General features: G+C 51.8%; 1 protein-coding gene across 3 annotated transcripts in view; it reads right to left on the bottom strand.

Moving 5' to 3' along the window:
* ATP9B (ATPase phospholipid transporting 9B (putative)) overlaps positions 1-16,524 on the bottom strand; it is a 174,004-nt gene that overhangs the window by 75,850 nt on the left and 81,630 nt on the right. The window lies entirely within an intron of this gene.

Below are 16,524 nucleotides of genomic sequence, written 5' to 3'. Positions count from 1 at the left end.
CCTCACACTTCCTCTGGTATGACCTTATCCACAACGAAACACAAAATGCTATTAACTCCACTCTTCTCCTGAAAAGCCTCTTAGAGATTTAGGCAGAATTTCGGAAAGGGAGTCACGATCCGCAGGGCATTTCCAGAACGGACGTACTGAGACAGCCAGGTATCCCACCAAAACGCACCCAGATCCTTTCTAAAGACGAAAATGCCGTGACAGCAGACAGGCAGACTGGGACGGGGTGGGCGCGGCGCGAAGGACGCCAGACGCGCTCTGTCTGCGGAGAGGGGACACGCCTGTCCCTCCGCATGTGCTAACGACGCTCACGTGCGTCCCATGCAACAGTTTTACGTTCAGACGGAGGCTCCCAGGAAAGGACAGTGTCCACCATCGCCATCCGCCAGGAGCGTCCCTGAAAAAAATCCTTCTCTGACCTAAGCAGAAAAGCAACAGACCAGGTATTAGCTTGAGTGAATACCTTTTGAGTGTGCAGACATCCTACTCTTTAGGTTCTCCCAGTAAGGTCCACAGCCCCAAATTCGTTCTGTGGATCGCGTCTTAGCTGAGCAGAATGCGAGGGGAAGCTATGTCCATGGGAATGAACTGATTTTAGGGTGCATTCTGGGTGGGATCTTGCAAACAGTCAGCAGTGTTCATTCCTCAAGTCACAGGTGCACAACTTTGATCTCGAGCTCCGGCGGTCTGCCCACTGTCCCCCCCGCTGAGTCACCTGCCTGGAGGACCACACTGTGTTAGAGCAGTGGGCGGTCGCGGGGTTCTGGGCTTTTCTAAAAAGGCTTCAGAACGACACAGGGGGGAGGGTCGGGGTCACACAGCAAGGACGTTTCCTCAGGCATCAAAATGTAAGCTCATCTGAATGCTGGCTCTGCCGCCTGACGGTTCGACCGGGGCCAACTGCACACCCTTGTTCCCATCTGTAAAATGGGGCTGGAGACACGCCCCATAACAAGACTCAGGGGGTGAAGACGAGGCACAGCCCCCGGCACACAGGAAGCCCCACACGTGTTCCTGTTCTTGTTCTTTGAGTCAGAAGCACCGCGCTCGGAGTCCGCACTTCCCACGTCTGCGGCCTCGGCCTTACCCTGGCCACTCGCTCTCCTCACCCCGGACTGGGGCTCACTCACCTGCTCACCAGGTGGGCTGCCTGCCGGCCCTGGAGAACTGACGGTCTCCCCTGGTGATCGCCCACCCTGCCTCCTCCTCACACGGGGGACCCCGACAGGTGACCGCTCTCCCAGCGACGTCCACTCGCCACCATCTGAGCATCTCCCCACCCTCACACAAACCGCAGAAGACCGTCATTTAAAAAAGAAAGCGACTGCCCTCACTTTGATAAAATAAATGAAACTATAATTCTCAAACTAAAACATTTGAGGATAAGTGAGCTAATTAATTAGCAACCTGGTTTATTTTTTCGTACTTCTGAAAATCCCCAATTTGGGCCAAAACAAAGTTAGCTCTCCCCACGCCTCAGGCTTCAGTCTGCGTCCGGCTGTGATTAGCACCTGCTGCAGGCCTGCAGGAGAACATTCCAGGCCGAGTCAGAAAAACACCCGACCTGGTCAGAACGTCCGGGCGAGCACGGCTGTGACGACGTCCGCTCATTAAATAAACAGAATTCGATATATTAAATATTAAATAAACAGGTCTGCGGAGCTTTCTGCTTGTGCAAGGTGACGAGAAACCGGCCCACCGAGCCTCCAGCGGCAAGAAACAGCCAGTCCAGTAGGAAGAGTGCGACGTACACCAGTGACAGAATCACAGGACACACAGCCTTCTGTCTGTCCAGCTGCTGCCAGACGCCACTCTGCGGCCTTCAAGAACAGCCTAGAAACACGGGAACCATAGAAGTAACCCGACGCTTGCCCGGAGCGTTGGGTTCGGCCTGCCCACCCACCAAGGCCCTGCAGGGTCTGCATCCTGGTCGACCCTCGGGAATCCAGCCGTAGGCCTTGGCTCCATCCCCAGCCCACAGGCTCTGCCCTCCACCCCACAGGCCCTGCCCCCCACCCTGGGAAGACAGTGCCAGGGCCGTGGACTGAGGTGCGGTCCAAACTGAGGCTGTGTCGAGGACCCATGCTCAAGTCCGCACATGGCCACAGGTGCCCTCCGCCCTGCACAAGGAGTCACCTCTGGGCCAGGGGCCACCTCGCGGCCCTCCACCGGCAGCGCTCACCCTCCCCAGAGGGCAGCAGGCCGCACAGGAGCCCTTGTGGCCTTTTGGAAACTTCCAGCAGGCCCGCCCGGTAAGGGCTGCTCTTCCCTTGAGAGCCGGGCCACGGAAGCGCCCGCACAGATTTACCAACTGCATTTAAAGAGCCGCCCAACGAGGACAAATACCTTGCAATTTCCGCTACTTCAACTCCTACATAGTTTATGCTTGAATTATTGAGAAAAATAGGTTTGTGGATTAGAATGAAGAAAAATTAAGCTGAGGAAGTAGAGCATGTTTCAAAGCCCAGAGCCTTCTGCTGGGACAAAGGAGGCCTGAGTGTCAGGCCTGGCTGAGGGTCAGATGAAGCCATTATTCATTCCGTCGGGGAGAGAAGACTCAATTACCGCAACCCAAAGATGCTATCAATGAATGCAAAGTGCATATTTTACTCTATTCATCCAAATCCCATTAAAAAGTGAAAGGAATGATTTAATCTGGCCTTCCAGAGTTGGTCTTTTTTCTGTAATAAAATAAAGAATCACTGTCTTGCAAAACGCGTAACCACTGCCTCACATTCTCCCTGTGTCCCAGCAGTGAAAGGCTGTAAAAGCTGCGGCAGAAACCGTCAGAAACGGACACAAAGTTCCCTCTGGACAAATGCCACAGACGGGACCGACAGGAAAAGCAGCCCGCGGCACACTGCGACGCAGACAACGCCAAGGGTCCCCACCCTCCTGCCCGACGGAGACCGAGGCGCTGGGGCTCACCCGCCGGGCTCGCGAGCAGCTCAGCCCTGAGGCCCGCTGGGCCAGGTCCTCTCCCGAGCCCTCGGACCCAACGGGAAGCTTCATCACTGAACTTTTTACGTCCCCAGAGCAGGAAGCAGCTCTGCCGTCTCGCAGGTGGTGCTGGCGGAAGGACGGTTCTTCTTCCTGGAGAACCACTGCGACCGAGCTACAGCACGAGCACCACCTAAATTCTCGATTTTTCTTTTGTCAATTCTAACAAAGTCCACTTTTAGTTAATAGTTCATATTTTCATACTCATTTCTCTAAAACGTGCTTAAAAAGTTTCTTCAACTCGCTTAAAATGCAATCTGGACTCTTAAAAATCGTAGTCGGTATAAAAGCGAGTGAACTTGTGAACTTGCAGGTTTTATAAAGAAGCTGCTTCACTTCTGATGTGATTCTGTTCCTTGTTTAAAAAAACCTCTTGAAACACCTGAGCGGGCCAAATACCTTTTGTATGATTGTAAAACCTTTCCACCCATAAAATATATTATTAGCCACTCCAAGTAATTATGACTGTATAAGAAAAGGTAAATCAAGTACACTAGCAAGCAGTTTTCAACATTTATTGTAATTTCCTATATTAGTAAAGCAAATTTTCTTCTACTTGTCATAATATTTGTTTTATTTGAAACAACTGTGATAACAAAATTAAATACGCTACTGGAAATTTTAATCTCCAAGGGAAAATTTGTGCATAATGTCTAAGACACCACAATGGTTCTGCAAAGGGGCTGTTCTAGGATAATGAGCACAATAATTGCCTGTATAATCTAAAATGCTACTAATGGCAACGATCGCAAATCCATTTAGCTCCTCTTTAATTTATGTACCAAGTTTTAAATAGCTAATGGTTCTCAGTAAAATAATGGTTTATACCAACAATAAAGGGTAAATACGGTATTCTCCTGCTTAATCAAGAAAGGATCCGTCAGGTCTTTGTCAATGGACGAAGGAGAGCCCGCCTTATCTCCAAGACACCGCGTGGTCCCATCCGTCTCCAAGCTAAACCCGTATCGCGCCACCAAGTCCACCCCAAACGGGAACAAAGGTCTCGTGCTGCACAAACTTAGTGAGACAAAAGCACAACGGGCCCTGGTACCCGCAAAATGCTGACCGTATGGTATAACCCCGGATTAGCACAAAGTGAACATCAAAATGCTTTCCCCGCTCCTTCAGAACTCACATTTAGCGTACCTGTTCCACCGGGGTGTTTTAGAGTAGCAGAGCGGTTAGACAGGAAACATTAAAAAGCCAATTCAAACTCTTGCAAAAAGCTAACTAGTATTTTATTTTGTCCAGTATTAACCCTGTACACGGGTCACATTCTGAAACACAGAAAAGCCTCCAGCTGATTTACCCCAGACGGCCCGACACAGGCGAAGTACAGCGTTACACAGGAGAGACCACTTCGGGGAAAAATAATGATGGCCTTGTTTATCGTTCAGTAGCCGAACGCCTCTTGGACCAGCCCGCCGGCTCCTTATCGTTCAGAATTTGGATCCTGGCTAGAAAACGGAGATGGGGTGACACTTTAACCAAACTGAAATTCTTACTATAAAAAGCACACACAATCCTTTTAAATATCTTTGAAACAAATCAGCCCTATATCTCCCACTTTCTGGAGGCTTTCAAGAAATAAGAAAAAAATAAGTCATCTTTAGACCTTCATTTGTATTTATGTATTTCAAAAACTGAAACGCATATACAAACTCGAACTCCTAAATCTTACAGCAGTAACTTTTCCCATTTTGGAGTTTAAATTGAAAGTATTAGTTTCTACAAAGTGCTATACGGCCTTCTACTTCTTCCCTCCGGTCTGGTTCTCTGCTCGTCCCTGGACATGAACTACTAGGCCTTGAGTGTCTGCTGCGCACAGACCGGCCGCACACGCACACAGGCCGGCCGCACACGCACACAGGCCTGCCGCACACGCACACAAACTGGCCGCACACACACACAGGCCGACCGCACACGCACACAGACCGGCCGCACACGCACACAGGCCGACTGTACACGCACACAGGCCGCTGCACACTGCAGACGCGTCTGGGCTATTACTGCTCATCGCCTCAGTGATCTGCGAAATAAGCCGCGTCTCTCCGAGCCATTTTAGTCTATTGGCTCAGTAATCTGTGCTTTTAAAAGCTCCCTAAATAAGTATCAGTACAATTCTTAATGTTACAGTATGTCACCTTAATTTTTAAAAATCGAAATGTATATTTACACAATACACATTTTAAAGTTTGTTGTTGGAGAATATCTCATATCCTACATTTCTGCCTGCCAACAAATGCTGCCCGACTCCTCTGCAGTCAGCAACCAAGGTTTCTCTGCCCGTGCTTCCTACCCAGTTATTACGTAAGACAGTTTTCCGTGAATGTTGAACAATTAAAGAGAAAATGGGGTTATTATTTTTTACATGAACAAAAAAGTGCTAGTGGGAGGACGAGCTATTCAGCAAGAAGTGAAGCCACTTTGCACATCGATGGGAGGAACGCTGAGCGCAGACAGGATTCAAGGTGCACCCTCAGTGCGCCGGGCTGATGCAAACTGGGAATGGTGTAGGTACACTGTCAGACCGCATGTCGGCTGGCCGACAGTCAACGTGTCCGTCAAGGTGAAATGGTCCTAAACTCTTAAAACACGCCCCTGCTAAGTCTGAAGGGGCCTGAGTGCCCAATGAAGCTCTTTGGTCCAACGGCTGACCCTGCTGATCGTGGGAGAAACTTCAATGCTGGCTTTTGTGTTTCCAGTACAACACATATCCTCTCAACAGGGTACTTTCTACAGCTGACAAAAATGCCAGAAAACTGCAGACTGTCTATGAACATCTGTATACACACATGTGTGCACCTCAGACTTGTCTGTGTAAAACGCAGGCTTGCTGTACGCCCCTGAAGGGCGATGCAGTCACGCTGCCTCCTGTCCGACAGCTCTGACTTGTCATATTTAGAACCGTCACTAAAGTATAACCAGTGTATCAGAAATCATCAGATTTAAAGCAATACAGTGGCTTAAAGATAAGTGGTAAATTTAATTTTTAACATTACAAAGTATTTCATATACTCCTGTATGCAACTTGGGACACATCAACGACATATTTAAAGCAAAAGTGAGTCTGAACAAACAAGCAAAACAGCCCGGAAGCGATCTGGGTATTTCATGGGTACTCCGTGCACAAGCTACACCCAAGTCCAGCATGAGTACTAAGAAAACCCCGATTTCTTAACGTACAGCACTCTTAATCTCATTTCACAACAGTCCAAGTCATTTATTTGAAAACCAGGGACACAGGACTGACATGCACAGGCCGGGGCTTCCCGGAATATACCCCGCGGGCGCTGCCCTCACCTTTCGTGCTATCTTGCTGCTGTTTGTGCGCGAAGATCCCCTCTCGAAGGGATGACATGTGCCGTTGAGCCGGCAGAGGGCGCTCGTGTTTGATGCTTTTCCCTGAATCCTGAAAGCCTGCTTTTCGCGTGCAGAACTTCCATCGCTCCTTCAACCAATTCAGCACGAAGGCATGTTACGGACACAGATTTATTTATTTATTTATTTATTTCGCCAAAAAGGGTTACCCTAAACATCGATTTTTGCCATGCAGAATTCAAAACAGACTTGACAGACTAACAGGAGGGGGATTTCCTGAACAGAAACGCACCGTCCTGGGAGGAGATCACGCACCCAGAACGCTGCGGGAATTGGCACAGGACCGCGGCACCATGGCTGCTGAGGACTTACATCTGTCACACAAACTCAGACGATAAAACCGTGACAACCGCCCACGGTGACGGCTTCAAGACCCTGCACATATCTACCTTAGTTTTGTGCCAACCGTGTCGGAAGCTATCCATGTTAAATGGTTTTGCCAATTTAAAATAACGACTTCTATAACCTAAGCTATCCACTGACCCCGGAAACCTTAACATCAACATCACTCACGGGGCTGGAATTCCAGGTCACGCATCTGGATTTCAATGTCATCGAATGAGCAGCTGATTTTGGTAATTATATACTTAACAGATACCCTACAGATTGCATCGACTTACTCTCAAATCCTTACTATCCACAAACACAATCCCCAAGAATTTGGAGTCTAGCAATGTTGTCATTGTGTTTAAAAGACAAAGCCTAGAGGGATGTGGAGGAGGGACAGAACCCAGGTCACAGGTGCAAGCAGCACCTTGCGCCCAGGGTCTCAGCCCGCGGTCACACCCGACACTCTTGGGATTTCTTTGTTCCCTAGCAACACGAAAATCAGATTTTTCTAATAATAACCCTAAATGGTACTGATACTTTTACAGAAAGGCTTTTACCAGGCTCTTCAAGAGCCCAAGGGGAAACCGTGCTTCCCGCAGAGGGGGTTGGGGGGCCGCGCCGGCCTCTCCCACCGCCGCTCCCCACCGGCCTGCATGGGCGAGGCTGGACCAGCCAGCACAGTCTTCGTCCGGGAGACCCGTGCGTGTGCTTTTTACTTCCTCTGCTGTGTGTCCAGTCCTGTTTTAAATATCTTGTGCGTGTGTTTCAGAAACACCCTGAAACACACCTTATTCACCCAGATCGCGCTCAGTCACCAGCGCCGGCTGGGAAGCCGTGCCGCTCCGCTGAGGGCGCGGCCACACCCGCGCGAACATCTGCGCCCCGAATGCGTGTTAAGGAAATCGCAGCCCCCAGCCAGGACTGCCAGCCGGCTGCGTCCTCCAACTGCTGAGCACCACGACCACTTCCCCTCAGGAAACCCTCTGAACTCTCCGTGAGAAGCTGGAAAATAATCTTGTGGTCCCTTTCTGATGTCCCGAAACTGAGGTGTTGAAGGACTTGTTCTGGCGAGCAGCTTGGAACTGCTGGGCCACAGGTGACAGGAAAAGGCTGGGTGTGGGGGGGCTACGGGCCACAGCGAGGACTGGCGTCCACAGGATGCACGGGCTGACGGCGGGGACATGGCCGGAGCAGCCGCTGGCCCTGGGACCTGCCTGGCACTGTGCCAGGAGAGCTGCTTTTTGTTCCTTTTTTAAAAAGCAACTGTACATAAGGAGGGGGGGCTTTCCACCTGGTTTTCGTCCCCTTATAAACGTTTGGTAAGGAACTGGTTCAAGTTTTACTAGTAAATGAGGGCATCAATTTTCAATGAAACCTTAATTTGCTACCTGAGATCCTCTCTCATAAGGGGGCACGACACAGAGGAGCCTGTAGCTGCTCAGTGACCAGCCTCCAAACGCTGCATCCAAATGCCTGCTCGCGTCACCAGCACACACGCAGGGGTGGGTTGTGCGGGCAGTTCTCCGCCTTCGTCAACAGTCTCCACAGAACTGCTGGGTTCCGGAAAGTCCTGGAATCCGACATGGAGCGCAGCCTGCGGGGCTGCCAGGTCGAGTCCCACGCAGGGAGGGAGGACGGTGAGCGGGAAGAGGACGCGGGGCCACCCCAGCAGTGCGTCTCGCTGAGCAGGGCTCCGCGCGGGAGCCCCTTCCGGCAGCCCCACGGGGACCCACGCGATACCGCCGGCCGCATGTCACACGAAGGCTGCAATGGCGTCCGGCCACGCGTCACTGTCTCCCTCCATGTTTCGTAGATGACTGTGTAAATATGCAGGGATTTATGGACCATTTAAGGTCTCTGCCCCAATCTCCAAACATCCGGCACCTATCGTTACATAAACCACTCAACGGTGCTTTTAAATCAAGAGTCGTTAGCTGGCTTGACAAGACCTATGACGGAGACGTTTACTGGCCTGCACGCCAGGAGCTCGGTTCACAGAGCATGTGAAGCTCCCTGGTAATGAGACACACGCCCCCCGACCGTACCCGCGTCAAGCACAAGGGAGACCCGCAACACACCTGAGACCAGGGTCTCAACTGTCGTGGGATGACCCTGTTGTGAACTCGGGGACTCGTTCTGCCCCTGCTCTGTGCACCCCCTCGGTCAGCATCAGCAGCGAATGACCCCCTTGTATGGCCAACGAAGAGTGACAGAGAGAGAGACACCAGCGGAGAGTGGCCGGTCGGTCTAACATCTGACTTTCAGTCAGTCCGCAGTTATGATTTACATTCTGGTTTTGCAAGAAAAATGGCATTTAGCAGATTTGCTAAAAATTTTAAATGACAAACTGGAAGTAGCTGAAGAAACTTTCCATCTGCTTTACCTCCTTTATCATGAAAACCACGGAAGAGCTTCCTCAGTGGTATCTTGGCAAAATGTAACACTATTTTAAACATCTAAAATTTTTGTGTTACTTTAGGTCTTCAAAGACATTTTATGAACCATTTCATACTTAATGGCTTGTAAGCAATCCCAGGAGTTAGGAATTGTGTGAAAAGTTGCCCAGATTGACAGATAAAGTGAAAAGGTCTGTATTAATTTCCAAATAAAGAAATGCATGGTGCGCTATCTCACGATGATTACACTCTAAAGTACCAATTAGAACGCGTCAGAAACCAGAGCAAGTTGACACTCTACAATAAAGCAAATAATTTCCAGTTGGAGGGGCAGAAAATGTTAATATGCAATGTTCAAGACTACAAGAATCTTTGTAAAAGGAAGTAGCTAATAAGGTTTAATGATGCATGTCAGGAAGCCACAGTGTGTGGGGAAACACAGCTGGCTGCATTTTGTAAACTATCTGATATACACATCTTTCTAGTTCGCGATTATCAGCTGTGCCAGTGCCACGGGGGACAGTTTAGCCTTCAAATCAGGGCATTCTTCTTGTTCTCTAAATTACAAGTAAAATACATTAATATAATACGGTGCTAGAGGCGAGTGCCCTGACTGAAGTTTACCCGCTCACAGAAGAAGAGTTAGGGACGTCTTCTGTGCAATGTCGTGGGATCCATCTCACCAGCCTGAACAGGCGACTAAGTGCTAGAACCCTCCAAACAAATCATAAAACAGACCCAATGCCGGGATTTAGGCGATTCATCACCTTCCTCAAACGGTCACCATCATGCCTTGCGCATGACAACACAGACGAACCTCCACATGCTTGGACTGAGAAACGCCACAGCCCGCGGCTGTGCTCCCCTTCCAGGGGTGTGTGTGTGTGCGGGGAGGACCTACTCCGAAAGGCCGTATGCGTCCTGCTCACACACGCTCAGCTCTGGGGCACGGCAACGTGCAGGTGACAGCAATTAGCAGCAGATGACAGAAGCACTCGGAGTCTGTACCAGATGGCAGCCAGGGTCACTGAAGCCTTCCACAAGGAAGCCCGTGTTCGGCAACTATCAAACGTAAAAGCTCTTAGACACAAATTAATTATTCAGCCACCAGAAGACAACTGCTAGGTCACAACACTAATATCAAAATGCTGTTAAAGCACTCGGAGCCACTTATTTTAAATGTAATTACACATATTAGCTGCTAAAAACAAGCATGCCACGTAATGATGAAAAGGTTGCCCTAAACTAAGAGAGCTAAAATTCTAGTAATTAGTGAATTGTCTTACGGCAGAATATACTCACCAGGTTCTCCCTCTGGATGAGGCTGTTTACGGCAGAAGCCGGGAACAGCCACGGCCAAGGGGGTCTGCACAGAGCGCTCCCCGGACCCCAGCGGCCCACGGAGAACACACGTGACGCAGCAGGAAGAGGGTACGGGGTCGCGGCTCCTCAGCAATCCGAGAAGAGTCTCAGAATCCTGGACGTGGTCTATCAGGCCTTGGTGCTCAAAAATAAAGTCTTATTACAACAGCGCAGCCAGGCCGGACGTAAGGGGACAAGTGGCAGTGAGATTCCCGAGTGGCTGTGCCATCTCGACGGGGGTCGGACCCACTGTGAGCTGGTTTTTAACACTGGGGCTTGTCTCCCTACGTTCTACGTGAAAAGAAGATGCTCCAGGCAACGAGACACGAGCGCATACGTACCTGGTTTGCTGCAATGACAGCAATCCCACACGAACCATGAACATAAAGGAGTTCGCTTCTGGTCTGATTAATTTCTGACGTCCACGACCTTGCCACGCCCACCCAGCCCGGCTTCACCCGGTGCTGCCGCGCGACTCCTGCTGTGGGTGTCCGTGGCTCCATCACGGGTCAGCACACCCGGCTGACCGTCCAGGAGCTTTGGTCTCCTCCGGTCTGGCTTCCTGGGCCGGACGCAGCCCGGCTGTGGATGCTTCCTGGGCCCACTCATGGGCACTACAAGTGACCTCATCTTCATCTCCTCCGGTGACACTTCCCACTGACGACACACACTTCCAGCAGGTCCAAAAAATAAAGCCCGGTCAAATCTTGATTATCAATACTTTTCTTTACTGTTTTTATTTAAATGTGATAAAACTTGCTGACACGGCACCACTGACTTTGGGGAAAGTACAGACTAAAGAGAATGATTCAACAAAGCAAGTCTTTTCACCAGCAGCAGAGTAATCGAAGGACAAATACCCCCCTCACCTGCCTGTTCTGCCTCAACTTTTCCCTCCCATGCCCTAGTGGGTTCTACCAAGCTCCAAGCAGGGACGGGCGGGGTGTGTAGAGCCCCGAGGGTCGGGCAGGAAGGTGTCCCCCAAGAGCCAGGGTGGGGGCATGTGGAAATGCAGGCCTGAAGGACTCTCAGAGACGCACTCCACACCCCTGCATCCTTCAGCATCTCTCAGAGCTGTGACACATAATTGCTGATTAACTGTCCTTACGAAACGATGCTCTCAAGAAAACAGCAAGGTGAGACACATATTCCTCCTAAAGGATAATCATCTAACTTACACGAGAGCATTCAGACCCCAGGAGAAGCTGCCGTGAGATGCTGAAGTGCGGTTTGGTCATCAGATTTCTCTTAAACAATGATCCACCGCAGGTAAGCTAATTTTTCTTCAATTTCCTTTCAAAATAAGTATGACAAGATGGTAGGAAATGGCACCATAATGACTAGAATTTAAAGCAATCAATTCTTCCCAGACTATTTTAAGTACCTACAATACCCGGCGGCACACCCCATCTTGCCATCGCCTGTCGCCACGACAATAGGCCCCAGGCAGGCCTCGGCGCACGTGCCTTCCCAGAGCTCAGGGGCTCGCGCTTCATCCTGGGCCCCGCTCCCCGAGCACGGTCCGTGTGCACAGAGTCCGCGCGAAGGGCTGTGATGTCACGAGGCAAATTCTCCGTCTTTGTTTCCCTTCCAGATGTGCGGCCGGTAACTGATCGTGGGCAGCGGTGACACGGGCAACACCGGCGGGCAGGCGGGCAGAGTGCTGCCTCCCAAGCAGTCCGTCCACACAACCAGGCGAATGGCCCCACGCGCCTCCCAGGGTGGCCGTCGGAAGCTCTTCCGAGGAGAGGTACATCTGGGCCTGCTGGGGTGTCTGGCGGAAAGGCGCACCCCGTCCCCTCAGGGCCCTCCGCACAGACGAGCCGGGCTGCCTGCCCAGGACACCCTCCTGGAACCTCAGTAGCCTGGCCCACAGCTGGTACGTGGGACTTGCTCACTGAAGCCCACGGCCATCATTCCTGTTCCTGCTAAAGTCACGACGATGCGTTTACTTCTCCTCTGATCGATCCGTTTCAGACCCGAGCAAAAATGCTGTCACGGAAAAGCCAACGCGGGCGCTGCGGATCTTGCCCCTCCTGAAGTCCAAGCACCAGGACAGCGACCTCCGACAGGAGAACCCATGGGCTGCTGGCCCCTCAGCCTCTGGTCACACACGTCACCGTCTCAACAGCAGAGGGAAGGAAGGATGGCAGGCGGATGGCGCAGCCTGTCTGCCCAGCTTGTGAGGGGGCAGGCGCAGAAGAGTGGTTCGGGCCTGGCCAGGACGGTCGGGGGCTGCTGTGCCTGCGCTACTAAGGAACTAGTACTGGCCTGGCCAAGTCTGAGAGTCAGCGGAGCTGCAGGAAGATCTGGAGCCGGCCCAGCATCTCCAGGGTGGCTGCCCCACCATCCGTCCTCACGTGGCAGTGTGTGGAGTCCGAGTAGAAACGGTGGCACCGACCTGTTTGGGTTGCCCTGCACTCGGGTCTTGCACAGCAGCAGCCCGAATGGACGGAAAGCCGCCATGTGCTTCTGTGCGCCCCTGCGCCACACATCAGGGACCCCCCCGTCTCCGTGCCTCACAGAGATACGAAGTGGCTTCCCCAGAGCCCCGAGGGGATCCCAGCAGAGTCTTGTGCTACGAGTCACCAAGCTTCTCATTTAAAAACTATCAGCCAGGGGCGCCTGGGTGGCTCAGTGGGTTAAGCCGCTGCCTTCGGCTTGGGTCATGATCTCAGGGTCCTGGGATCGAGTCCCGCATCGGGCTCTCTGCTCAGCAGGGAGCCTGCTTCCTCCTCTCTCTCTGCCTGCCTCTCTGCCTACTTGTGATCTCTCTCTGTCAAATAAATAAATAAAATCTTTAAAAAAAAAAAAAAAAAAAACTATCAGCCAAACACTGAAAGGAAATGTTTCTGAGGGGTGGGGCCGAAGAAGAGAGAGGATGTTAAACACGCCAGTGTGGGGCCTGACCAGGGCTCCATCCCACAACCCCGAGATCATGACCTGACCCAAAATCAAGAGGCAGTCGCTTAACTGACCAAGTCCCCCAGGCGCCCCAAGACAGTAAATTTTTGAGACAACAATGCTCAACATGGGACTGGGGCCTGTAATTAAAATGCAACGTTTGCATTTAATATTTTTAATGGGAAACCAATTTGGGAATAAAAGCCTTCACTGCAACTACATATGCGTGGTTTTTGCGATGTTCAGTGAGCCGCTGTGCAGCACGCCATTCGTGTTGGACGCAGCGTTCAAGGACTCACCGTCCCGGAAACACCCAGCGCTCCTCGCAACACGCACCCTCCTCGGCGCGGCTGTGCCCTTACGCAGCAGGAAGGAGAAAGTGACATTTTAAGAAGAAACTGAAACAGCACCAACAAAATCTAAGTACCTGAAACAAAACAAAACAAAAATCGAACAAAAGGTGTATGGAGCTCTGCAGAGAAAACTCACAAAACATTACTGAGAAAATGAATTCCTACCTGAAGAAACAAAAATGGCACACAATACTCACCCGAGCTCTGGGGACAGTGACTGCAACCCCAACCCAACTCCCCACAGCAGCGGGAGAGGCCTACCGGACACAGGAACCGGCGCGCACCCACCGCACGCGCGCGTGGGACAGAAGCTGCGTGGCCACGAAGGCAGGACGGACCCTCAACGTGCTTCGGGGCCCACGGAGGTCTACAGGAGAAACTGGAAACTGTCCCATCTTCCCAGGAAACATAAAGCCCAGTTCCAGATTTACAGAAATATGAGAAAAGTAACATAGAAACTCCAGCCTCTACGAGGGACTAAGCAAAACGGGTCCGTCTCTACTTGTTAGTGACGGCTTGTTCTTCCAGCCTTCGCTACTCCACACTTCCAGGGTTCTTCCGAAGGCCGAGGGCTCTCCCCTCATGACTCTGACAGACAGGCACGTTCCCTACTTCATCCAGATGTGGAGCCAAGTGGTGGTTCGTGACCAACCATCTCTGAGCCGATCTGTACTGACCAGGGCTCCTGCTCTCCCTCTCCTGGGACGTCCCTCATCCATTTCAAGGACACCCTCCTCTCTGCTGAAGACAACTCCTGTGTCCTTTGGGATGTTCTTCTACTGACTTTGTCTCTCCGAAATCTCCCATCTCTTCCTTGCTAGGAGCATGGCCCAGAACCACAGCCATGTTAAGTCCTGGAAAAATGCCCAGCCTGGCAATCCTTATCACCTCATTCCCCTCCCTCCCGGCTCATCCTGGAGGTCACTGGAGCCCTGCAAAGTCAGAGCCATGTGTATGCTCTAGCTTGTCACACTTGACATTGGTGATCACTCGCTCTGGCTTCAAACTCTTCTCTGATTCAACTCATACCTTTGCCCTGTTTTTGTGGGTTCTATTCCTCTGACCACACTAATTCTTGGAGGGCCATGGCGTCATCCCAGGCCCAAGCCTACTCAGCTTCCACGAGAACAGTCTCTATGCCCACATCCCCAGCTAACAGCCAACGCTCTACCTTAACCAGGAGGGACAGCCTCCTAGCTAGCCACACCTAGAACTCTCTCCTGCAAGTATCAGAAGTCCTCAAATGGCCAACATCCGGGAAGGTTTGAGCAGTGGGTGTCATCTGTATAGAACGTAGGCTGAGATGTGCAAAGCTTGATTTTATTTTCCTAAGATAAATCCTGAATATTCAATCTAATGAATACAATCTGGTCACAGCCTAAAATCACACTTACTGTTTCAGATTTAAATCAAACTGCATTCTGGCCTTTGCCACTCTGTCTCCCTACCACTACATCTAAGATCCAGGATGGGGGGAAGGGGGCCTCGTGGCACCCGAGGATGGGGAAGCCCATGCCCTCGCCTGCTATGAGCACGGCAGGGGCTCCGGTGCTGAAGTCCCAGGTCGGTGGTCAGCACCACAGAAGTTACTTGCCTGCTCTTCTGCCCCATCGGCCCCTCGTAGCAGCGCGGGACCTTCTGAGACCGGCCGCCCCGCTCCAAAGCCCGCAGCACCCGTGGGAAGGGCTCACCTGGGCAGCACCTGTGTGGGGCTGTGGCAGCTCCTGGTCCCACAGCTGTGCTACGGGGGGTCTGCCCCATGACGCAGGACCTCCACACCCACGGCTTCCAGGGCAGGCTGCGGTGGGAGGTCTACAGAGGGACGGTCTGGCGGCGCCGGCCGCCTTTTCTGCCGCTCACCCACAAACCCCACCTTGGCTTCTGCAGGACGTGGCTTCTCGAATCTCAAGAGCACACAGCTCTTTCAAATCGAGTCTCAGGTTTAAGACCATCAAATTTGTTTTAATCTATTTAAAAATTTCAATGCTCAGCACAAAGCGACATATTTTTTCTTTCCATTAATATTTTAAAAATCCCTCGTTCCCTCGCACCTCTGACCGCATTCTGAGCGTTTATGAGGTGTCAGGCCATGGACTGCAAACAGAATACACGCGAGCATTTCCTCGACTCCGTGCTGTAGAGACCACACTGAGCTGTCTGAAACGGTCTCACCAGACCTCGTGTGCGGTCCGTCTCGCGTTTTGAACCAGTCTCCACCGCGGGCAGAGCCACCTGCCACGTACGTCTCCCCGCACTCAGCCCACTTTCCTCCAGCCCTGGGACGTGGGTCGAGCACTGCACGGTGGCACGGAAGGCCCCGGGTGACCGAGGCCCCGGCTGTTTCTTCAGGGTCTGCTCTTGCCGCCTCCTTCCACAACCACATGCAACAGGAGGGACGAATCACCTCCGGTCCGGGACCTACGCACCCGGGGTCTCCGCTCGCCCCATCCTCGAGTCTGACCCCTCCAGGCCACACACCTCCCTCCCAGCCCCAGGTGTGTTAAGGTCAGTACCCAGTGCTCCCAGGCACTAGAGGGCTAGTCCATTTGAAAACAGCCTGTTAAAGCGTCTCCCACTGAGCAGGTGACAAGCTCCTCCAGGGACAGATGTTTATGTCCCCACGGTTTTCCTGTGCCTTAAAAAGCACCTGCACAAAACCAGTGTTCACGGATGGATGAAGGAGCAAGTTACCAGCCTCCCAGGTCATTCTGAGGAGAGCAGTGAAGCACTAAACAGAAAACACAGAATTTATGCTCAGTTTCTAAGTATGAAACATATATGGTGAATTG

This window comes from Mustela nigripes, chromosome 8 (genome assembly GCF_022355385.1).
Source record: "Mustela nigripes isolate SB6536 chromosome 8, MUSNIG.SB6536, whole genome shotgun sequence".
Classification (NCBI taxonomy): domain Eukaryota; kingdom Metazoa; phylum Chordata; class Mammalia; order Carnivora; family Mustelidae; genus Mustela; species Mustela nigripes.
Note: the sequence above shows the minus strand (reverse complement) of the source record. Positions and strands in the feature narration are given on the sequence as shown.